A 26,503-nucleotide genomic window follows, 5' to 3' on the forward strand; every position below is an offset into this window, starting at 1 on the left:
CAAACAAACAAAATGCACACAGTCTGAGGGAATGCTGTTGAGCTGGTGAAAATAGAAAAGCTAGGTAAATGATCGCTACAGATGCAAACATAACCAAAAGAATATAAGAGAGGGAAGAGAGAATCTCAATCATTGAAGATACATTAGGAGAAATAGATTCATCGACCAAAGAAAAACTAACAAATCCCTAACATAAAACATGAAGGAAACATTGGGAACTATGTAAAGACAAAACCTAAGAACAACAGGTATAGAAGAAGGTGAAGAAACCCAACTCAAAGGTAAATAAAACATATTTTAAAAAATCATAGAAGAAAACTTTCCCAGCCTTAAGAAAGGCATGCGAATGAAAGTACAAGAAGCTTACAGAACACCAAATAGAGTGGACCATAGAAAAGTCCCCTAACCATACAATAATCAAAACACTAGGCATACAGATTAAAACAGAATATTAAGAACAGCAAAGGAAAAAAACCAAGTAGTATATAAAGGAAAACATATCAGAATTACACCTGATTTTCCATGGAATCTCTGAAGGCCAGAAAGTCCTGGATAGATATTCTGCAAACACTAAGAGACCACTGATGCAAGCCCAGATGACTATACCCAGCAAAGATTTCAATCACTATAGACGGAGAAACCAAGATATTCCATAGCAAAACTAGATTCAAACAATACATATCAACTAATACAGCCCTACAAAAAGTTCTGGAAGGAAAACTCCTGGAAGTTAACTACACAAACAAAAACATAGGCAATAGATAATCCCACTTCGTCAACAGCCACAAAAAAAGTTTGTGTGTGTGGGGGGGGATTTATACACAACATTACTAACAACAACAAACCCCAAACACAATAATTAACAATCAATACTCCTTATAGCCATCAATATTAATGGTCTTAACTTATCTATAAAAAGACACAGGCTAGCAGAATGGGTAAAAAGATAGAATTCATCCTTCTGCTGCATACAAGAAACACACCTTAACTTCAAAAACAGATGTTACCTCAGAGTTAAGGATTGGGAAAGATTTTCCAATCAAATAGACCTAAGAAACACACAAGTGTAGCTAATCTAATACCTGACAAATCACATTTTAAAATAAAAAAAATCAATCAAAAGAAATGAAGAAGATCATTTCATATTCATCAGAGGAGAAATCCATCAAGATGAAGTCTCAATCCTGAACATCTATGCCCCAAATACAAAGGCACCCATTTTCATAAAAGAAATGCTACTAAAACCAAAAACTCACATAAAACCTCACACACTCATAGTGGGAGATTTCAACATTCCACTTTCATCACTAAACAGAACTACCAGACAGAAACTTACCAAAGAAATAAAGGAACAAACCGAAGTTATGACCCAATTGGGTTTAACAGACATTTATAGAACATTTCATCCAAATACAAAAGAATATACCCTTCTTCTCAGCTCCATGTGGAAGCTTCTCTAAAACTGACCACATACATGGCAATATAGCAAACCTCAACAGATTAAAAAAACATGGAATAACCCCTTTATCTTACCAGACTACCATGCTTTAAAGTTAGAATTCAACTACAACATAAACTATAGAAACCCTACAAACTCATGGGAATTGAACAATGCACAATTACACCATTCCTGGGTCAGGGAAGAAATAAGGAAAGAAATTAAAGAGTTCCTAGTATTCACTGAGAATGAAGACACAACATGCCCAAACTTATGGAACACTTTGAAATCATTGCTACAAGGAAAATTCATTGCACTAACTGTCCACATGAAGAAACTGGAGAATAATTACACTAGAGAATTAACAGCACAGCTAAAAGCTCTCAAACAAAAAGAGGCAAGCTCACCCTAGAGAAGTAGATGCCAGGAAATAATTGATTTGAGGACTGAAATCAATAAAGTAGAAATTAGGAAATAGTATAAAGTAAACAATGTAACAAAGAGTTGGTTCTTCAAGAAAATCAACAAGATAGATAAAACTTTATCTGAACAAACCAAGAGGCAGAGAGAGAACATGCAAATTAACAAAATCAGAAATGGAAAGGGGTACATAACAATGGACACTGAGAAAATCCAGAGAATCTTTGAGTCATACTTTGAAAACTTATACTTCACAAAATTCAAACATTTAACAGAAATGTTTTTGGATAGATATTACTTACCAAAATTAAATCAAGAACAGATAAGCAATTTAAATAGACCTATAACCCCTAATGAAATAGAAGCAGGCGTCATCAAGATTCTGTCAAAAAAACAAACAAAAAAACAAAAACAAACAAACAAAACCCCCCCCCCAAAAAAAAAACAGGGCTTAGGGCCAGATGGTTTCAGAGCAGAATTCTACCAGAAATTCAAAGAACAACTAATACCAATATTCCTCAAATTGTTCCACACAATTGAAGCAGAAGGGTCATTGCCAAACTCTTTTTTTTTTTCAAGTTCTATTTTTTTTAAATTAATTAATTTATTTTTTCTTATTTTACATATCAATCTCAGTTCCCTCTCCTACCAAACTCTTTTTACCAGCCTACAATTATCTTAGTACCCAAGACATGCTAACAAAGAGAACCAGGGATGCAGGGATCGTTCAACATAGGAAAACCAATCAATATAATCCACCATATAAACAAACTGAAAAGAAAAACCACATGATCATCTTACTAGATGATAAAAACCCTTTGACAAAAGCCCAGCACTAGATGCTGAAAAACCCTTTGACAAAAGCCAGCACCCCTTCCTGATAAAAGTTTTGAAGAGATCAGGGATAACAGGAAAAACCTAAACATAATAAAAGCAATATACAGCAAAACCAACAGCCAACATCAAACTAAATGGAGAAAAACTTAATGTGATTTCCTGTAAAATCAGAAACAAGACAAGGCCTTCCACTCTCTCCATATCTCTTCAATATTCTACTTGAACTTTTAGCTAGAGCAATAAGGAAAAAAAAAAAAAAAAAGGAGATCAAGGGGCAAGGGGATACAAATTGAAAAGGAAGATGTCAAACTCTCATTATTTGAAAATGATATGGTAGTTTACATAAGTGACCCAGAAAACATTACCAAGGAACCCTACAGCTGATAAACACCTTTAGCAAAATGGCAGGATACAAGATCACCTCAAAAAAATCAGTAGCCCACTATATACTATACTATATATCATATACTATATACGCTAAGGGGGCTGAGGAAGAAATCAGAGAAACATCACACATTACAATAACCACAAACAACATAAAACATCATGGGGTAATGCTAACCAAACAAGTGAAAGAAATATATAATAAGAACTTTGAGTCTTTAAAGAAAGAAATTAAAGTAGATACTAGCTATCAGAAAATGGAAAGATCTCCCACGCTGCTCTTGGATAGGTAGGATCAACATAGCAAAAATAGCAATATAGCTAAAAGCAATCTACAGATTCAAAGCAATCATAATCAAAATCCCAGAATAATTCTTCATTGACTTGAAAGAACAACACTCAACTTTACATGGAAAAATGAAAGAACCAGGATAGCCAAAAGAACGCTGTACAATAAAGCAACTTCAGGAGGCATCACCATCCTTGACTTCAAGCTCTATTATACAGCTATAGTCCCAAAAAACAGCTTGGTATTGGAAAAAAATAGACAGGAAGACCACTGGAATTGAATTGAAAACCCCAATATTAACCCACACACCTATGAACACCTGCTTTTTGACACAGAAGCTAAAATTATCCAATGGAAAAAAGAAAGTATCTTCAATAAATGGTGCTGGCATAACTGGATGCTGGTGTATAGCAGGAGATTTGGACTGAGAAATAATCAAGATGAATATTGCACCAAGAAAATTGGGATATGTGTTGAAGATAAATACAGTATCAGATTTTAAAAAAGAAGAGAAGGAAGGAAAAAATGAGAGAGAAAGAGAACTCAGACTTGAGGGTGTGATGGCCCAGTGGTTATGAATACTTTTTGCTCTTCCAGGAGACCAGGGTTTGGTAACCAACAACCTACATGGCAGCTAACAACTATCTGTAATTTTAGTTAACTTCTCCCTCTTCCTGTTTCTGTGGTTACTAGATTTATGTGGTACACAAGGCAGAAAAAGACATATACCTAAAACAAAAAAATAAATAAATCTCTACCAAAGAATCTACTGGATAAAGCTTCATGATAATAATATGAGAAAACATTAGTTTTACAGTTGGTTTTGTTGGAAAAACAGAAATATGTGAGAAAAAATTAAAATAATAAGAAATATGACTTAATTTTAGTATTTACTAACAACAACTTGTCTAGTTGGCACTATATATTTTAATGTATAATACATTATTTTAATATAACATCCATATTAATTTATGTTATTACTGATGGAAAAACACAAGTGCTCATTCTAAGCTGAAATGGAATCCATGAAAACAGCTGCTTGCTTTTTCAACCAAATTAGATCCTCAAGTAGCTTCTCAACTAAAGGGTTTTAGCTGAATGATATTAGGAAGAAAATACTCTATACAAAAATTCTGACAGAGATCAGAAAATGAATTATCCTAGAACTCTTGAAACAAAATTTCCAGCATTATGTTATCGTAAGGTTTAGTGAAGCTAAGTGTATCATTTCAGAGACTCATCCCTCCCATCGGAACCCTAGCAGATAGATTATTTAGACTTATCTACAGTTATGAATCACCTTCCCTTTTCAACAGCTGTAGTTAAGTGAGTCTGGTATACTGCCCACTTGTTTCCTATCCTCTGACTTTATCTCCTCTCTTTCCTACCCTCTCTCTATTTCACCACGACAGAGAAAAACCACGCATGAAAAGCACATACTTTGTTTTTCTGTAGCTATGTTTCTCATAGCCTAATTCAGTCTTTCTGACAAAAGGTTCAGTTTCAATGGTGACTTTATGCTTCTTATTGTATAACTTTTATTTAGTTCACATTATCTATGATGAGAAAGTCCTTATTGAAATAAATGTCAAAAAAGTACTAGTATCTTTGAACAGAAAATAGAAGCTCTCTTTCTATGTTAGGAAAGGAAATTGTGGAAAATGTGGTCAAGAGAAATGGATGGATTTATTTTCAAAGTAAATGCCTCCACTGCTTTCAGTGACCTTCAGATTCAGTAAACCAGCCTCTGTAAAGGCCACTTGGGAGGATTTTTGTTGCTTTGTGTTGTAACATTTATGGTCCACTTTAAGAACAAACAATGTTCCAAATTAAGTTCTTAATTTTGAGTATTTTTTAGTTTCAGAAACACTGGCTACACAGCTTGACATGAAATTCATTTTCATTTTCTTGCTTTTTTTTATTTTGTGTGTGTGTGTGTATTTAAATAGGATATATATATATATATATATATATATATATATATATGCTATATATATTAATTTTAAATGGGCAAATATTCTTTAAAACTGAAATTTTAGAACTTAAGGTTATCTTTTTAAAAGTATGTGCCTGTTTTCTTCATTTAAAGAAAACATAACTCTGTGACTAGTGGCAATATTTCAGATTGATTTTATAGCACTCATACATCTGGTAAAGAAACCAAAGTTGTATCCTTAAAAAAAAAAAAATCAAAAATGGGAGAACATGAACGTTCTTCTTTTTCCTAAACAGAAAATTTCTGTGTATATTCCTGTTTCCATGTTCCCATATCTAGTTTCAAACATTTCTGTGCAAAGTAGAAATAGTATTTTCATGAGAAAAGAGAAATAAATGGAGAAAAAAAGTAGTTTACAGCTAACTCCATTAATAATCCAACTACATTTAAAGCACAGAGATGCCCCTCCTTCATCAAAGCCTGAGGCAGGTAGGAGAGCAGGCCCTGAGGGTATGAGTGGGAGAGCTGTCCCAGCCCTATCAGCTGCAGCACTCAGGAGAGTGGCCCCTACAACTCACCAAGGCAATGCAGTAGAGCTGGCTCAGAAGATGTAAGTGCAGGGGAACCATCTCTGTGGATTTTAAGACTAGAGAACTAGCCCAGCCCTTGCTTATCACTGCAAGGAGTGAACTAGCCAGCACAATGCTGGAGAGCTCATCCTCCTGTTGATGACAGGGGAGAGCAGGCAGTGTGACCGACCCTGACACAGAACCACCCACCTCAACTTCCACCCCATCTGTGATCTGCTGGAGCATGGGGGATGGGATTGATCCTGTGGACCCAGGGCTACCAGATCTCCATGACAGGGCAGCAAGGAGATGTTCAAGCAGAGTTCCTGTGAGAGCCCAGTGTTGATGGTGTAACAGAGACCAGGGGCCTGGAACCAGACCGATGACTCTTTGGGATGAATGCCTGCCTACATGTAAAAATGGATGGATAAAGGAGTTTGCTGCATGACTTACATGTCATACTCCAGCTTCCATAATGAGATTTTCCCTTTTCCTTCTTTTTCTTGGGGTGGGAGGGATGGGTAAGTTTGGGAGGCATAATGTGAAAGACACAAAGAACAAATAAAAGGGAAGTTAAACAATAAAGAAAGAGGGCTTCTGCATCAGTGGTTAGAAACTTGGCTTCTAAGGATTAACTGAGGCTAACAAGGTCTACTGGGATTGAGAAAGTGCCTTACACTGCAAATTTATTCAGTCATTCACTAAGTAAGCAAGCACCCACTGCATGCTACTGAGACTGAAATAGGGAAAATAAGGTTCTTTTTCAAGTGTTCAGTGACCTGTGTAGCAGGAGTCAATACAAAACATGATGGAGTACAATATAGTAAATTATAACATCATAAACCCTAGTTACTAAGGCAGGACAAGGGAGGTGGTCAGAACAGACGAGTACAGGTGCAGACAGACAAGGTAGGAAATACCTCTAACTCTTAAGTACAACTTCCCTATATATTTGAAATACTTTGAGAACAAAATAATGAAATGTGACTGAAAAAAGGGAGAAAGGGCTTTCCCTGTCGTTCCCAAAGGGAAAAGTTTTCTTCTTTTATAAATTCTTGTCTCATACATTATATCCCAACCTGTTTCCCCTTCTTCTGCTCCTCTCAGTCCCCCCTAAACCTCCACTCTTCCCCAAATCCACTCCTCCCCCCCATTTCTCTTCAGAAAAGAGCAGGTCTCTGAGAGTTATCAACTGAACACAAGCATAACATGATACAATAAGACTAGGCACAAACCTTCATATTAAGATTGGGCAATGCAACACAGTAGGAGGAAAAGGGTCCCAAGAGCAGACAAGAGACTCAGAGCTAGACCCTGATCACACTGATAGGAGTTCCTCAAGAACATCTGGCTAAACAACCACAACAAGTATGCAGAGGCTCTATCTCAGACCCATGCTGGCTCTCTGATCATCATTTCAATTTCTGAGAGCTCCTATGAGTCATGTCTAGCTGATTCTGTACAGCCATAATCTCCTGGTGTCCTTGACACCTATGGCTCCCACAATCCTTCCCCCACCTCTTCCACTGGTTTCTCCAAGCTCCTCCTACTGTTTGGCCATGGATCTCCATATCTGCTTTCATTAGTTGTTAAATGAAGCCTTCTGATGATGATATGGATAGGCATGGATCTATGAGAATATCAGAATATCACTGGAAATCATTTCATTGACTTTTTTTTCCCAGTCATGTTTGGTCTATCCTAGGTCCCTGGGTTATCCAGCTTTTGGATTCTAGCCCTCTAAGCATTGTCAGGCATGGGCTCCCTCTTATATTTCCAGGCATTATTGGTTTACCACTCTCACAAGTCCTGAACCACCATTGCCCCAGCTCATCTGTAGGCGGAACAAACTATAGGTCAAAGGTTTTGTGGTGGAGTTGATGTCTGAGTCCTGACATTGGAAGTCTTGCCTGTTTGTAAAAGATGACTATTTCAGGCTCCTCATCCCCCTATTACTAGCAGTCTCCACTAGGATCACCTTCAGTGATTACAGGAATTTTCCACTTCACTGTGTTTCAACACTTCCCCATGAATGCCCACCAATCCCAGTTGTCTCTCCCAGTACTCTCTCTCTCTCTCTCTCCACTACCAACCTTCACCCACTTGATCTCTCCTATTCTCATCCCTAATAACCCCCAATCCACATGCAAAATATAATCTGCTTTCCTTTTCCAGGGAGATTTGTAAATCCCCCCCCCCCATTGAACTCTCCTTGTAACTTAGCCTCTCTAGTTTTAGTATGACAATCCTTTAATTAATAGCTAACATCTACATATAAGTGAGTACATACCATGTTTGTCTTTCTAGGTCTGGGTTACATCACTCAGGATGACTTTTTTCCTAAATTTTCCCATTTAACTGCAAATTCCATAATGTCATTAAACAGCTGAGTCAGGGAAAAATAGAGGAGAGTTAGAAAAAAGGTACCATAATAGAGGGAGCCATTATAGGTCTAAAGAGAAATCTGGCACTATGGAAATGTCCAGAGATCTCCAAGGATGACCCCAACAAACAATCTAAGCAATAGTGGAGAGGCTACCTTGAATGCCCTTCTCCGATAATAAGATTGATGACTACCTTATATGCCATCCTAGAGACTTCAAGTAGCTGATGGAAGCAGAAACAGACACTCACTGCTAAACACTGAGCTGAATTCCTGGAATCCAGCTGAAGAGAGGGAGGAGTGATGAGCAAAGTTGTAAAGACCAGTCTGGAGAAACCCACAGAAACAGCTGATCTGAACAAGGGGGAGCTCATGGACACCAGTCTAACAGCTGGGAAAACAGCATTGGACTGACCCAGATTTCCTGAATGTGGATGTTAATTAAGAGGACTGGGAAGTCTATAGGACCTCTTGTTGTGGATCAGTATTTATCCCTAGTACACAAGTGGACTTTGGGAGCCCATTCCACACAGAGGGATACTTTCAGCCTAGACGGGGGTAGGGTCCTGGTCCAAATGATGTGACAGATGTTGAAGATCCCAGATGGAAGGCCTCACCCTCCCTATGGAGCAGAAAGGAGATGGGATGGGGGTTAGTGGGGGGACGGGAGGGAGAGGTGGGAGAGGGAACTGGGATGGACATGTAAAACAAAATTACTTTTAATATAAATAACAACATAGAACAGAAAAAAGACCCTTATTATTAGATATTTGTCTCCATTTCCCCGCCTTCAGCCTACTCTCCCATTCCCCTCTCCATAAAGAAAGAAAGAAAGAAAGGAAGGAAGGAAGGAAGGAAGGAAGGAAGGAAGGAAGGAAGGAAGGAAGGAAGAAAAGAATAAAGAAAGAAATGTTCAGTAGATATAGGTCCCTTTGGATCATAACATCTGTTAATTCTAATATTTCCCTGTTTAGTTTTTGTCTGGATACCCTGACCATTGTTGAGGTGGAATATTTCCCACTATCAATGTGTGAGGGTCAACGTGTGATGTAAGCTTCACTAGTTTCTTTTACAGATGTGTTTGAGGAATAGATAATAAGTATTGAAAGATCATCCTGTTGGATTTTCCCTCTGATAAGTATAAAGTATCCTTCCCCATTTCTTTTGATTACTTTTGATTTGAAGTATGCTGTTGGATATTAGAATGGCCACACCAGCTTATTTTTTGGGTCCATTTGCTTGGAAAGCCTTGTTTCTATCCATTTACTCTGAGGTAATGTCTGTCTTTGATGTTGAGGTGTGTTGTGCAGCAGGATAAATCTTGTTTTCTCATCCATTCTGCTCTTTTGTGTCTTTTCACTGGAAAATTGAGTCTATTGATACAGAAAGATATTAATGACCAATGATTGTTAATTCCTGTTATTTTGTTGTTGGTGGTGGTGGTGTTTGGTGTGTGTGTGTCTGTGTGTGTGTGTGTGTGTGTGTGTGTGTGTGTGTGTGTGTGTGTTTCCTTTCTTTTGGTTTGCTTGTCTGAGAGTATTTTCTTTGCTTTCATGGATAGTTAACCTCCTTGGTTTGGAGTTTTGCTTCTAGTACTTTCTGTAGGGAAGGATTTGTAGATAAATATTTCTTGAAGTTGACTTTATCTTGGAACATCTTAATTTCCCCACCTATGGTGACTGAAAGTTTGGCTGGATGTAGCAGTCTAGAATGGCATCTGTAGTCTCTAATACTCTGCAGGATATTTATTCAGGTCCTTTTTAGTTTGAGGTTCTCCAGTAAGAAATCATATGTACTTTTACTGGTCTACTTTTAAATGTTACTTGCTCTTTTCCCCTTACAGCTTTAAATATTCTTCATTCTGTACATTTTGTCCTTTGATTTGGGAACTTTCTTTTCTGGTCCAGTATATTTGGTGTTCTGTATGTATGCTTCTTGTACATTTGTAGGCATGTCCTTCTTTAGGTTAGGAAATTTTTCCCCTATGATCTTGTTGAAAATATTTTATGGGCCTTTGAGCTTGGGTTCTTCTTTTTATATTCATATTATTTTTAGGTTTGAACTTTCATATTGTCCCAGAATTCCTGGATGTTAATATGAGGACATTTTTAAATTTTACTTTTTATTTTATTGAATGTATTTATTTCTTCTATAGTATCTTCAATACTTGAGATTGTGTCTTCTACCTCTTACATTCTGTATCTGTAGTTCCTTATAATTTTCTTAGATTTCTGATTTCCAGAATTCTGTTTGCATTCTCCTTATTGTTTCTATTTCCGTTTTGAGGTTTTAAGCATTTTCATTCATTTCCTTTAATTGTATGATTTTTCCCTTGGCTTCCTTTAAAGGATTTATTTATTTTCTCCACTGTTTGTTTATCTTTTCTTAGATTTCTTTAAGGGGCTTATTCATTTATTTTTTAAGAATCTCAGCCAGAAGGACTGAGCAGTCTAAGGGATCTCAGACAGTGGAACCAGGATGTATCCCTGGTGCACAAAGGATTTTGCGAACACATCCCCCATGGAGGGATAACTGCCTTAATCTAGAGACAGGAGAGAAGCCCTAGTCCCTACTTCACATGACCTGTCAGATCTACATGACCCCAACTGGATGGCATTCCCCTACATATGGAATTGGGGTGGGGGGATGGGAGGCAAGGGTGGTTAGAGTGCATGTGAGAGGGCAGAGAGTGTAAAAGGGAGGGAAGAAGGGAGGGAGGGAGGAAGGGAGGGAGGGAGGGGGAACTGGAATCGACATGTAAAATAATAAATTAAATTAAAAAAAAAATGCTTTGACTCCAAAATTTAAGTTCAAGGACAAGTTACTGGGGAAAAGGATTTCTATTTTTGTTTCCACAGAAAAATGAAAAGATGTGGATTCCTTCCAGACTAATGTGGTTTGATCAAGCCAGACAGCCTGAAACAGAGTACGAGGTGATCCTACATTCAAAACAGCTGGACGAAGTAGCCTTACAGACTACAGCCAGGATTTCTGAATCTTCTTCGAATCCCCCATGACAAAGCCCCTTACCAGCAGGAAGTAGTTTGGAAAGAACGACGCCCAAATTCCAAAATATTGTCTATAAATGTTTGCTTTCATTTAAATGGACTTTGTTTTATAAAATAAATTTTAAAAAATTAAAAAAAAGAATCTCTCTTCATAATTTTGGTTTTAAGATTTTTTTTTTCTTGTGCTTTAGCTACATTGGAATATTCAGGGATAGTAGGATAGCTGGGCTCTGATGGTGACATACTGCCCTAGCTTTTGTTATGTTATTATGCTGTTGTTTAGATACCATGGTTGGGTTGGTTTGCACCACACTTTCTTTTGGGCCCCCAACTGATCCCTAAATCATGACACAGATACTTACTAATAGTTATGAATGCTCAGTTTTATCTTATGTTTGTCCCAAAAGCTCTTATAACTTAATTTTATGTGTTTATCTTCATCTACATTTTAGCTTGGGACTTTTCACCTTTCTTTCATTCTATATGTCCTACTATGTATCTGTCTAGATGTTGGTTGCCTGATTATGGCCCTCTCTCCAGTGTTTTCTCTTTTCCTTCTCCCCCTTGAGCCAAGAGTCCTACTACTACTTATTCTCTCAGTTATCCCTGTCTGTCCCTCTACTACCTAGCTAGTAGCTAAGTAGTAGATCAATCAGGTGCCTTAGGTAGACAAGGTAAAACAGCAACACATCTTTACATAATTAAACAAATGCAGCACATCTTTGCCTAGTTAAACATAGATAAAAGCAACACACCTTTACACAGTTAAAGTAATATTCCACAACATAAACAAATGTAACACCTCTTTACATAGTTAAAATAATATTCTACAATAGTGATTATTAGTCTATGTGTTGATTTCTGAGTTTTTCTTTGTTTGATGGGTGTTTTGTTCCTTGGTTTCTGTTTTCTCTCTGGTCTTCTTGCCTGTGTGACATGTGGTTGAGCAGGGGTCCTCCTCCTGTTGCAGGCTTGAGCCTTTGGTCCAGTGAGGAATCTCTGACTGACTTGGCCTACCTGTTCTGGCTGATGTGGCCTGCACCTGAGTCTAAAGCAGGGATTTTAATACTATGCTACAGAATTAGGTTTTAAGGAAAAGTAATTAATATTGTGTGGTCAAAACATACTGGAATTTGATGGGAGATGTCATTATGTATATATGTTTCTCATACTGGTTAATGAATAAAGCACTGTTGGCCAATAGGAAAGGAAGATAGGAGGGACTAGGAGACAAGGAGGAAAGAGGAAGTAGTAAGGAAGGGGTCAAAATGGAGAGTCTGGAGAAGGCAGAACCGCCGGCCGCCTCTTGCTGGTAAGACCACGTGGAAATACATAGAAACGGGTTAATACTTAAGACAGAGCTAGCCGATAAGAAATAAGTAATGGGCCAACAAAATTATATCAAATACAGAGTCTCAGTGTGTTATTTGGGGCTGGCGCGGCGGCAGGACAAGACCAGCGGCGGCGGAAAACCTTACTCCTTATAGGAGTTTTGTAATAATTAGAAGTAAAAATCTACAAAAATCCTTAAACTAAAACTTTATCAACTTGATTTTTATTTTATTCCTATTGTTAATAGATATAAATAGATGTAAGGATTTAAAAACATAAAATCATAGCATCAGTAGAACATTGAAAAAATATTGACTGCCTTGATGAAAATCATAGAAGCAAAAGGTGTGTGTGTGTGTGTGCGTGTGTGTAAGAGAGGCAGAGAGAGAGAGAGAGAGACAGAGAGAGAGAGAGAGAGAGAGAGAGAGAGAGAGAGAGAGAGAGAGACGATTTATATATGCTGGCATGGACCAATACAATGGAACTTGGTGAGTAGTTTTACTTTCCTTTTGCAATGCTAGGTAATCTCTATGGGTCCCTACAACATGCCTTGGGAAACAATATATGTCAGTGAATTATCAATAAGTCTTCTTTCAAGCAAGGATCTGACTGTACCTTCCACTTCAGTCTCCCATGCACTGGGATTGCAAGCAAGGGCTAGTATGCAGTTGAATGGAGAATAATTTTGAAAAGGAAAATGACATTAACTCTACAACTGATCTGGAAGCAAACTCGAAGAAAATGAAATTGCAAATCATAGGCTTCTGGTAACATCCCCAAAGTCCAACTTTATTTAGCTTTATTTACACAAGTAATGTCATATCTACATGTACTTAACAGTACTGAAGACCGTGAACTTAACACTCTAGTTAGAAATGATTCGACACTATTGTGGATATTACAAACCCTGATCACTTAATCTTCATATAGCCCATGTTAAATTTTGCAAATGTTTAGTTAGCTCTCCTTTTTAGAGTCCCCCTATGTGGTATTTTAATAACTTTAAGGCCTCCATCCAATGATAACAATGTTAAAGGCTGATTTCTAGAGACTTTTCTAAAGTCACCAGCTCCTCATTAAAGTTATTGTAGCCATATAGAGATGGAAAGTGAGCTATTAGAATTCAAGAGCCATAAGCAGCATTCTTCATAGCTCCTGACCTACATGGTTGCCTATACTCCCAAGTGTGAAGCATCCTTCTTTAGCAGCTTTAGGACTTCTGAGCAGCAAATGTAATGTGGTACTGTGAACAATTCTCCTTCAGGGTTTGGTATTGCAAAAAGAATACCCATTATTCTTATCTATAGAAACAAGATGAGACTGCAAACTGCCATGAATCAATAAAATAGAAGATAGTGAGCAGATTTACACTCTTATTGCAACATTAGGTCATACCTAGAAATTCCCAAAACAGGCCTTAGGAAACTCTGGATATAAGTCTGTGAATCTCAGTACCTTATACAGATATTTCTAAATCAAACAGCAAGGCTACAAATGACAGAGAAGAGATATAATAAAAATGGGCAAGAGGTGGTATTTTCCCATTCACTTTGCATCAGTGAGGATGGTTTTGGTTCCCATATCAGGGCTTTACACAAAGATACAAAATGATGACCTTCATTGTAATGTCCATCCACCAGGGCTGGAATGTGAACAGTTTACCTACCTGTAGTGAATACAGAATTTGTCAGTGAACACTGGCATTCCCTCAGCATGCAAATGGATGATTTGTGCTAGAAAAATATATGAAGTTTAAGTTTCTATACAGATTCTCTGGACTATGTGAGGGTATAATTGGAAAATACATGACAGATGTAAAGCAACCCAACATGTTTCACAGATTAAAATATTTAGAGGAAAAAGTAAATCATATATTGTCTATGTTCTTGAAAAATAATGTGGCTAGGATAAAAATTAAAAGGGGAAAATGGTTGAATAAATTTTGCTTAATACTTGTAACGGTGTGAGTCAGTTGACACATGAGTTCAAATTTTCCTTTATCATGTGATATCATGAGAAAATATTATTAGAAACTAAAATTTCATCCCAAAGTAAGATATTTATATTAGGAGGTATATTTTGCTATAAATATCTGATGTGTGAAATGGACCCAGTTTTACTGAATGGTAAAAACTGCATACCATAAAACATATAGAGGTAAAATTTAAAAAGGTGATTTGACTCTTTATTCTAGCTTTTTAATTGTCTCCATAAAAATGAGCGATACGTTACTTTTTCCTAGTAGATATTATATAAGGTGTAGGTTTTTCCTGCCCGCCACCTGGTCTTGTCCCGCCGCTGCACCAGCCCCAATTAACACACAGAGACTCTGTATTAGATATAATTCTGTTGGCCAGGTACTAGTTTCTTATTGGCTAGCTCTGTCTTAATTATTAACCCATTTCTGTTAATCTAGTATTTCCACGTGGTCTCCTTACCGGGGAGTGGGGCAGGCGTCTGGTCTCCCCGGTCTCTCCATCTTGACCCTCCTTACTACTTCCTCTTTCTTCCTTGTCTCCTAGTCCCTCTTACCTTCCTTTCCTACTGGCCAACAGTGCTTTATTCATTAACCAGTATGAGAAACATATTTACATAATGGCATCTCCCATCAATATTATGTACTGAAAGTAGGTTAAATGTAATAGGAAAGATTTTTACTTATTGGTGTGATTATCAATCTTTCACAGTAAATTGAGTTATTAATGATGAACCCGATTGCTTGATACTGTGTATTTACAAAAGGTTCCAGCAAATACTTCACAATCTCACAAAGTCATATGGAGAATAGTTCCAGTGAAGGATTTTATATACTGGGATTTATAAATATAGAGTTAACTGTTTAAATTCAAAGATAATTTATCCTTTTCTCTAAAGAATACAATGTTGAAAGTAGCTACTAACAAAGAATTGAAGATTTTTTTTTTACATTCTTAAAATTTATTTAAAATCTAATTAACTCAGGTCTGGTATAGAAGCACATGCCTTTAATCCCAGAATCTACAGGCAGAGTCAAAATCTCTGTGAGTTTGAGGCCAAACTGGTCTACGTAATGAATTCCAGGATAGCCAGTACTACTTAGAGACCCTGTCTCAAAAGAACAACAACAACAACAACAAAATTAAATTAACTACCCTTCTCACTTCCTTTTGCGCCCTCTAACCCCTCCCATGTTTCTGTTCACCCCCTCTCAAATTTATAGTCTCTTTTTCTTGGATTTAATGTTTATATGAACATAACCTGCTGAGTCCTTAGTCCTGTTTGTGTGTCTGTGATTTTAGGGTTGACCACTTTGTATCTGGTAATGAGTAAAAGGAAATCATCCTTAGGGAGGATTAGTTCTCCTCTCCAGAGTCATTAGTTGCTTGTAGCTCTTTGTCCAAAGGATGATCCCTGGGAAACTCCCCATTTCTTCTTTAGCACATCTATGGATATTGTCATTGTTTTAGGCAACTAGTTGTTGCGATATCATGGTGTAACCTCCTAGCCACGTCTAGGAGACAAAATCTCCCAGCAGGCTCCTATCCTCTGGCTCTTCCAATCTTTTCTCCTTCTCTTCTGCAATGATCCCTGAGCCTTGGTACTGGAATTTTGAAAACATAGAATCCCTCTATTTTTGATAACACTGTAAAAGGAATGCTCTGAACTTGCCACAGCTGGTTTAAAATTTCTTCTGGTTCCACTAGCATTAGCAGGAGATTTATCTGGTACACATCATATAATCTCAGAACAAGATATAACATTATATCTTGTGGGTAATATTCTCATCAACCCAGCAGAGTTTTAATTAGTACACAAGAAACCAGCTCATTTGCTGCAGCAAATATCAGTATATACACAACTATTTGAAATGTGAGTATAGGTGCTGAGAAATCCGTGCTTCCTTCAAAACTAATCATTGAATTACAGAGACACTAAAAAAAAATGAGTGAAATAGAACAATCACTGTATAATCCCCAATATGTCACTGCTGGAGTGTAACACATCCTGGAGAGCAGAGGGAATGTGTATTATAGAACTAAGCACTGTAGTGTCAAGGACTCCTAAGCCTAAGCTCCAAGGGCTAGCATGAATACCAAAACCTTTCTCTGGTCCAAGCACAGGTGTTTAGGAACACTTCAGCTAAAACCATTGTATGTGACACTATCAACCACAGCTATTTGTTTTTTTTTTTTTTTTTTTTTTTTTTTTTTTTTTGGTCTTTTGAGACAGGGTTTCTCTGTGTAGCCCTGGCTGTCCTAGAACCTACTCTGTAGATCAGACTGGCCTCTAACTCACAGAAATCTGCCTCTGCCCCTCTGCCCCTTGCCTGATTAAAGGTGTGTGCCATCATTGCCTGGCTCAACCACAGCTTCTTCCTCCTGCATAACTACAAGCTCAGATGTCTCCTCTACAGAGAACTTCTGAGATAAGCTAACTTGGAGGGGAGGTTTGGGGTGGGAGACAGAATGCCATGAAGTCAAACCATGCAATACATCTCACCCAAGAGTTTTATTGGGGGATAGAGGGAAATGCAGCAGTTGCCTCTGAATGAAGATGGAAGGGAAAGCATGGGAGAAAAGGCACTTGCATTTTATAAGGGGATACAGCACATGCACTAGGGAGGATACAAAGGAACCATGTAGCCTCTAGGCAGATGGTGCTTAAGTGTACTGCTGTCAGTAGGTTACTGAAGGTGATCTTAAGGGTACGGTTTTCCAACACCACCTCCTCCTCCTTCCTGTTCAATATAATAAACAAGCTGAGTTCCCCCTGCTGTTCTTGGTGTATCTCCATCAGAATGCATTGATCTATCTAATCACAACTTTATGGTATGTACATCTTATTTCTTCATTCCCTGTCACCCTGGTTAAGTCAGTCCTAAAAGTCCTGCTGGTCATGGCAATTCATGCATTTCATTATTATTTCTTATTCCCTTTTATGTTTATTTTGATCAAGTCTACTGAATTTATATATAATCTAATCCTACCGAAAGATGTAGAGTGCTTTGTGGGGGGCAGGAGAGATGGCTTAATGGTTAAGAACACTTGATATTGCAGAGGAGCTGGATTCCATTCCCAGCACCTACATGGCCGCTACCAATTATCAGTAATTCTAGTTCCAGAGGTTCACACAACACACACACACACACACACACACACACACACACACACACACACACAACTTTTGAAGTTTTCATTATTTCATGTCTCTTGTAATACTTGCTCGGAGTGTCTTACATTCAAGTGTTGGTCTGATAATGATGTCCAACATTTTCTGTCAACTTCAAGAGTTTATACATACTGACTGGCTTACATTATTCAATCCCTGTCACACAATCCTGACTCCTATATGTAATCAATTGTAAAGCTGAAACAAGGTCTGTTATTTTTTGGATAATATAGTAAATATCTTGATATCACACATATCACCAGATTATTTGCTAATAGATCGTTTTCCTTCATTTTTTAAAAACCTTTTTCCATTCTAAGCAAGGTCATGGCAGTTAGAAATTCCTTGTCGTGAGAATTTATCTATTTTTGCAGATACCGAATAAGTTTAAGAAATATATTTTAAGTAAATAGCTTTCTGGTTATTGGTGGTTTTTAAAGCTTAAGCTCAAAAAATATTAATTTATAGGTATCTTAATCATAAAAAAGGAGTACATTTAGATGAAACAAAGCAGTGAAATTTAGAAAGGGCAGAATCAAGGGCATAACAAAACTAAACTACAACTTCTAAATAACCAGAATCACATTGCTTCATGGATCAATTTAGGGAGAGGCTGTACCCAGCAGAGAAATGCAAAAAAGTTTTAGTGAAGATCTAATATTACTAATTATTAGCAAACTCATGTAATTAAATATATTCATTTCAACATGGACTAATATGACAATCTTAAAACTCATCACAGTATAAACAGTTGCTATATCTAGACTCACTTATTTGTTTTAAATATAGTATTTTTATTAATTCTTTGACAATAACTAATATATATCCAATGTTACTTTTTATCCCCAGCTCATATTAATTCCTTCTAGATCCATTCACCTCCCCTATTTGCTTTGCATCCTAAAACAAAGAAACTAACAAAAACATACTGAGTTCTATTTGTGTGTTCATATACTCATGGATGTAAGTCCACCCTCATATATTTTAGGATAAATGAGTTAGGTTTTGAATGGGTCTGGCTATATACTAAGTTACATATTTTCTGTATGTATATGTGCACACATACACACACAAGGAGGAGAGGAGAAGGTGGAGGACACAAGAAAACTGTGAAAAAGTAAATAAATAAATAAAGTCAAATAAATACCCAGTTCTGAAAGAAAAATTCTTCCTTGGGAAACATAGGGTTGATTTCTTGACTATCAAATGCTATTGTAAAGCCACTACTGCCCAACTTGTAACCTCTATCCCATCCCTCACTCTGACAATAAATCTCCCATATCACAAAGCAGTTCTTGGTATTAAATTCAAGCATCAAATTCTCTCTCTTGTTGTATTTCTATCTCTCTGTGTGTCTCTGTCTCTCCCATCTCTTTCCCCAAGAGAGGCATATATGAGGTAGAGTTGATAAAATATTAATAACTTCATTTTGATTTGCAACACAAAAAGAAGCAACAATATATTTAATGAGCCCCTTTATGTACCATACATCATTCTAGACAAGGTACATGATTAATTTCACTTAACAGGCAGCTGGCAGATTATTTTGACATTGGAAAAATTTTTAATAGTGGAAATATAATAAAAATTAAACCTAAATATGTCAAATATCAGCTATTTAAAAGATTGTACCTTTCTACTCATTTTTAAATTAGCTCAAGTTATGTTGTGGCACCTAAACTAATACACATTTAATGATCTTGTTTTGTTCAATGTAAAGTCTTATCTGACTGTCAGTTTAACATTGAATACATTGGAACTGTGACCAATATTGGAATTTGAGGATCAGTTATTTTGAAAGTATATGACATTATTGACTATATGGGGTTAAAACTTATGAAGGCTTCGGTATACTAGAAAAGGTGCATTTGAATAGAAATCATCTGCTATGTTGATGTTACATTAATATAGAAATAACTATCTCATAGTCTTGTTAGAGACTTAAAAAACATCCTCTGCATTATGCTATAGATTTTTGTCCTCTAACATGTGTAATGTGGAAGCTAGCTGACTGTCTACAGTAGCCCAAGGAAGATGACTAAGAAACTGGATTCCATCATGAGCAATCACTGTGAACACTATCCTATTGTGATTCCTATCACTGGAGTTATAAAAAATGAACAGCAAAGTAAGATGAGAACATGCAGTCAGGAAAGCAGAGTACATTAGGTCATGAATAACTCTTCAGATCTATTTGTGCCAAAAAAGAAACAAAAGATGACTTAAAACAGTAAAAAAAAAAAAAAATGCCAACCATATGTTCATTTTGGAGCTGCACAGAGGTCTCATAACATTAAGGGCTCTACCAAGGATCCTTCTATAGCAAATGAAGTCATCACAATTCCCCACCCCAGATCCAAGCAGGTCATCTGACCCCTTCACTTTTTCCAGCATTAACATTTTGAGGCTGAGGAATATTCTTAACTCAGGACACTTCTAAGACGAGATTAAATAACTCATCAACACAGGACATTCCTGAAACCCGTCCTATGTGCCTCCAATGATCCTTAATTTATTTTCTTTGCTGCATAGAAAGTCTGAGGCTAGCCTAGGCTACATGAGATACTATCTCAAAAACACAGTATCTTCTCGGTTTAAACTCTAAAGTTCCCTGTTTGATCATGCTTTTTATTTTGTTTGCTTTTCGTTTCTCAAGAATGCAGGAAAACACTGCAAAAAGAAAATGTTTATTATGCAACAGAATTTGTTGAATTTAATTTCTCCTTTATGTTGGAAACATTTAGACTGATATAAATTCTATTAATTTTAGAGGCATATTAGAATTTGGTGTTCCTTTTATTTGCTATTATTATTTTACCACTACCAAAACATATATGTTATATTGAATATTTTCCATGTTTCAGGCATCCAGTATAGGATGTTATTACTTGTTTTTTTATAGATAAGGAAAGTAAGTCATAGAGTCGAAAAACCCTAGTTGTACAATACAACCCAAATGAAAAATGACAAAAGTGATTCCGATTCCTTTTATATAGCTTGCTAGGAGCTCAGTGATCTGAGTGCTGGGCCATCATTCATTCATCACAATTGATGTATTCTTCTCTAGGATGCCACTTCTTTTGGTTTGTCTAGTCATCATCTCTTAGCAAGAAAACAATGTGAAACAAGAGCAGAGAGAGTGCAGAGACTGAACTGAAGATAAAGGGAAAGGCCAGCTGTAACTCCAAGAAGAGACTTTGAAAGTATATTCTGGCATAAACCAGCAATTTCTCAGAAATAGAATTATCTAGGCCAGCCTTCCAAAATTCTAAATAAATTTTCAGAGCCACGTTCTTATGTCCACAAGGCAATTCAAAAATAAAAGATATTATTAGATACCGCCAATTAAACAACAGTTGAAATGTATTCATTTTTATATAAATAATTCAACAAAGCATGTCGATTTTACAGAGTTATGAACCAGACGAATACAACTATGAATCCTTGATTAAAATTCACAGAATGACTGTTTTTAATGAGTCAATTTTGGAAGTGCTTTCTGTAGAAGAATGACTTGGGCTAAAATAGCAGTGCATAGAATAGTGTAAATAAATGAAGCACTAGTAGAGGGAAAGTAGGGCACCCACTCCAACTCAATGTAAGTGAAAATACAGGCTAGAAGTCAAAATATTGTACACATATCTGTGTCATTGATGTACACACTAACCCATATGCTATCTCATAAAAGAGAAATTGTTTGGAAAGCAAAATAAACTTTCAAGGTTACCATTTACATTACTGATTAATTAATTGACTGAGTGTAGCACTGAGGGTAGAATAGGGAGCTTCATGCAAGTACACACTTTACTAATGATCTATGTCCTTACACTTTCTCTTTGGGAATTGTTTAACCTTTTTGTGGTATAGTTTGTTTTGTTTTTTAATTTGACAAACCCATAATGTCATATTAAATATCACCTGGTTTTTGATAAACAAGCCAAACAACTGAAAAAAGAAAGTATCTTCAACAAATGGTGCTGAACTATCTGGATATCAGCATGTAGAAGAAAGCAAATAAATACATATCTATAGCCCTGCACAAAACTCAAGTCCAAGTGGGTCAAAGACCTCAACCTAAAAATAAACACACTGAATTTGATAGAAGAGTAAGTGGGGAATAATCTTGAATGCATTGGCACAGGAGACCACTTCCTGAGCAGAGCACTGATATTTCAGTTAGTGAGATCAACACTTAATAGATAGGACTTCATGAAACTGAAAAGCTTTCACAAGGCAAAGGGCACCGTCAATAAGACCAAAAGGCATTTGTAGAATGAGAAAAGAGTTTCACCAATTCCACATCTGACAGAGGGCTAATTCCCCAAATTATATAAAGAACTCAAGGAACCACACATCAAAAAACCAAATAACCCAATTTAAAAATGTGTGCAGTTCTAAACAGAATTCACAATAGAGGAATCTTAAGTGACCTAGAAGCAATCAAAGAAATTTTCAACATCCTTAGCCATCATGGCAATGTAAATCAAAGCTAATCTGAGAATCTTATACTTGTCAGAATGGGTAACACCAAAACACAAGTGACAATTCATGCTGACGAGGCTGTGGACCAAGGAAAACATTCCTCCATTGCTGGTGGGAATGAAACTTGTGTTTGGAAATCAATATGGTGGTTTCTCAGAAAACTGAATTGATCTATCTCAAGACCCAGCTATCCCACTCCTGAATCTAGAGCAAAAGTATGCTCCATCATGCCACAAAGACACTTGCTTAACTATGTTCATAGCAGCTTTCTCAATAATAGCCAGAAACTGGAAATGACCCAATGCCCCTCAGCTGGAGAATAGTTAAGGAAAATGAGGTATATTTACACAATGGACTATTACTCAGCTAATAAAAAAATAAGAGCATGAGATGTATAAGAAAATGGATGAAACTGGAATAAAGGAACCATACTGAGTGAGGTAAACCAGACTTAGAAGGAAAAATATGGTATGTATTCACTCATAAGTTAATAATAGCTGTAAAGTAAAGGATAAGCATGCTACTGTCCATAGGCCCAGAGAGTATAAGAAACAAGGAGTACTCAAAGGGAGACACATGGATCACCCGGAGAAGGGTAAATAGTATAGATGTCACAAGTGGACATGTGCCAATTAGAGACAGGAATAGAAGGGATGAGGTGGAGGGAAGACAGAGGAAGAGAGCACTGTGAGAGAAGATTGCAACTGAAGGAATTTTGGATATAAGGTAGGAATCTAGTGCAATGGAAACTCTTAGGAATCTACAAAGGTGACAATAGGTAAAACTACTAGTAAGGGATGATATAGAGCCTGAACCAGTCATCTCCCATAACCAAGAAAGACATCCAGTGTAGGTATTGGTACACCAAACCAGCCTCAAAACCTTGGGCCTACAATTTGTTCTGTCCTCAAGGTATACTATAATAAAGGTGGTACAGAAATTGGATCAGGGCATGAAAGGGAACCCACCCCTGAAACTGCCTGGAGGGCCAGGAAATCAGAGCCTGGATTTCCTAGGCACCTAGGATAGAAGCAAGTATGACTGGCAAAAAAAAAAAAAAAAAGTCAATGAAATGATTCCTAATGATATTCTGCTATATCTGCCTAGCACAATTGCTATCTGGGAGGCTTTATCCAGTAACTGGTTGGAAACAGACATAGAGACCCACAGGCAAATATTAGGCAGAGCTTGGGGAGGAAGAATTGTAGGATCCAGATGAAACAAGGACACCACAGTAAACCCCACAGAATCAACTAACCTAGGCCCATAGGCTCTCACAGAGAACGAACCTGAACTGACAGTCAGGAAGTATGCATAGGTCTGACCTAGGTCCTCTGCATATATGTTATAGTTGTATAGCTTGGTCTTCTTATTGGACTCCTAAAAGTGGGAGAATGAGACAGTCTCTGATTCATTTGTGTTATTTGGGGATCCCTTTCCTCCAACTGGGTTACCTCATCCAGGCTTAATATGAGGGGAGGTGCCTAGTCTGATTACAGCTGTGTTTAGTTTATATCCCTGGGAGTCCTGACTTTTTCTGAATAAGGGGGGGGGTGCATGGTATGTAGAGGAACTGGGGGGAATGGAGGGAGAGGAAACTTTGGTCAGGATGTGATGTATGAGAGAAAAAAGAAAAGGAAGGAAGAAAGCAAGGAAGGAAGGAAAGAAGGAAGGAAGGAAGGAAGCAAGGAAGGAAACCTGAACCCAATTTTCTTCTATCCCTCTATCCATTGCTTCACCTGGCACCCACACAGAATAGAGTCTGACAAAAATTACTGAAATCAAGCTTTACAGAGAACACTAGAAGTACTACTTCAGTCTGAAAAGAAGATTGACCATGCTCTGGAGGGCACAAAGAATATTCAGTACCAGAACAACAATAGAACGTCCAGAAAATATACAAAGACATAGACACTAACACACTTCTAAATGGAAATTGGATCAAGGGAGAATGCAAAATAAATAAATAAATAAATAAAAGTTTTTAAATTCCTAGAATTAAATTAAAGTGAAAACAGAACATACAATAAGTTCCAGGACACAATGAAGTGGTTTCTAACAAAAAAATATATAGCACTGAGTACATGCACTAACAACATAAAAGCATTAGAGATTACATGTTAATAATTTAATGCTGCACCTGATGACCTTAGACAAGCAAGAACAACTACCACTCGAAAAGAGCAGACAGAAAGAAAATCAAAGTCATGGTTGAAATTAACAAAATGGTAATGAAAATCAACAATAATAAAAAGAATCAATGAAACAAGGAGTTGCTTCTCTGAAGAGATTAACAAAATTGACAAACTATTTTTTTTGTTTTGTTTTTTATATTTTTTTTATTTTATTTAATTTTATATAACAAAGTCCAATTAAATGAAAACAAACATTTATATACAATATTTTGGAATTTGGGCGTCGTTCTTTCCAAGCTACTTCCTGCTGGTAAGGGGCACTGTCTTGGGAGGATTCGAAGAAGATTCAGATATCCTGGCTGTAGTCTGTAGGGCTGTTTTGTCCAGCTGTTTTGAATGTAGGATTAGCTTGTAGTCTGTTTCAGGCGGTCTGGCATGATCAAACCTCATTATTCTGGAAGGAATCCACATCTTTTCATTTTCTGTGGAAATAAAAATAGAAATCCTTTTCCCCAGTAACTTGTCCTTCAACTTAAATTTTGGGTTCAAAGCATTTTTTTTAATTTAATTTATTATTTTACATGTCAATCCCAGTTCCCTCTCCCTCCCTCCCTCCCTCCCCCAAACCCTCCCTCCTTCCTTTCCTCCCTTTTACCCTCTCTGCCCTCTCACATGCACTCTAAACACCCTCCCCTCTCATCCCCCCACCCCAATTCCATGTGTAGGGAAATGCCATCCAGTTGGAGTCATGTAGATCTGACAGGTCCTGTGAAGTAGGGACTAGGGCTTCTCTCCTGTCTCTAGAATAAGGCAGTTATCCCTCCATGGGGGATATGTTCGCAAAGTCCTTTTGTGCACCAGAGATACATCCTGGCTCCACTGTCTGAGATCCCTTAGACTACTCAGTCCTTCTGGCTGAGACCCATATTCAGGGGGGCCTGAGTCAGTCCCATGCTGGCTTCCCAGCTGTCAGTCTGGGGGCCCGTTAGCTCCTCCTTGTTCAGGTAAGCTGTCTCTATGTGCTTCTGCTGCGTGGTCTTGTCCTCTCCATCTGCTTCTGGGTTCTAGTTCGACTCAGTGTTTATTATGTATGGGTGTTTGCTCCTATTTTCAACAGGCATTAGTTGAGGGCTCCATGGAGAAGTTAGTTGTTGATCTCACTCTCCGGAAAGGGCATTTATGATAGCCTTTCCACGGAAGCTGAGATTGTTAGTTGGGTGCAGTCTTGTAGTTCTCTCGACCTTTCTTTGTGTTCAATTTTATCTTCAAACCAATATTGGCTACCTCTTTTATGTTCTCTCTCTCTGTCTCTGTCTCTGTCTCTCTCTCTCTCTCTCTCTTTCCTATCTTCTATTCCTAATCAGGCTCAATCTTCCTGGTCGCACATGTTTTCCTTTCCTCCCCCTCATTTTCTCCTACTTCTCTCTCCATTCGCTGTCTTCCCCCACTTCACCTGAGCTCTGGGGGACTTTTCCCTTCCCAGTTCTGTGAGGGACTTTATATGAATCTCTTAGAATACACCTTGTATCCTAGTTCGTCTGGTGATGTGAATTATAGGCTGGTGATCATTTGATCTATGTCTGAAATCCATATATGAGTGAGTACATACTGTGTTCCTCTTTTTGTGACTGGGTTACCTCATTCAGGATGGTTTCTTCAAGTGCCATCCACTTGCCTGTGAATTTCAAGATACCATTATTTTTTTCTGCAGAGTAGTATTCCATTGTGTAGATGTGCCACATCTTCATTAACCTTTTAGCCAAAGTAACTAAATAAAGACAGAAATTCAATTAGCAATGAAAAGTAAAAGATCACAACAAACGCTGAGGAAATTCAAAGATTCATCAGGACATGTTTTGAAAATTTATAGTCCACTAAACTGGAAAAAAATCTAAAAGGAATTAGTGAATTTCCTGATAACCAAATAAAATCAAAATGAAATAATTTATATGGACACAATCTCACAGGAGCCAAAAACTTCACAGTTGTGAGCAGACCCTGGTCACTGGAGAGGCCTGTGCAGTTAGTTGAGTGTAGACCCTTTCGTGTATTGTACTATACACATGATACTGTAAGCATATTATAGTAATAATGTCTCACATGAAAAGGAGAGAAGACCCTGCGTCAGCAGCAAGCTGTAGT

The sequence above is a fragment of the Phodopus roborovskii genome, unplaced genomic scaffold (assembly GCF_943737965.1).
Source record: "Phodopus roborovskii unplaced genomic scaffold, PHOROB, whole genome shotgun sequence".
NCBI classification, from domain to species: domain Eukaryota; kingdom Metazoa; phylum Chordata; class Mammalia; order Rodentia; family Cricetidae; genus Phodopus; species Phodopus roborovskii.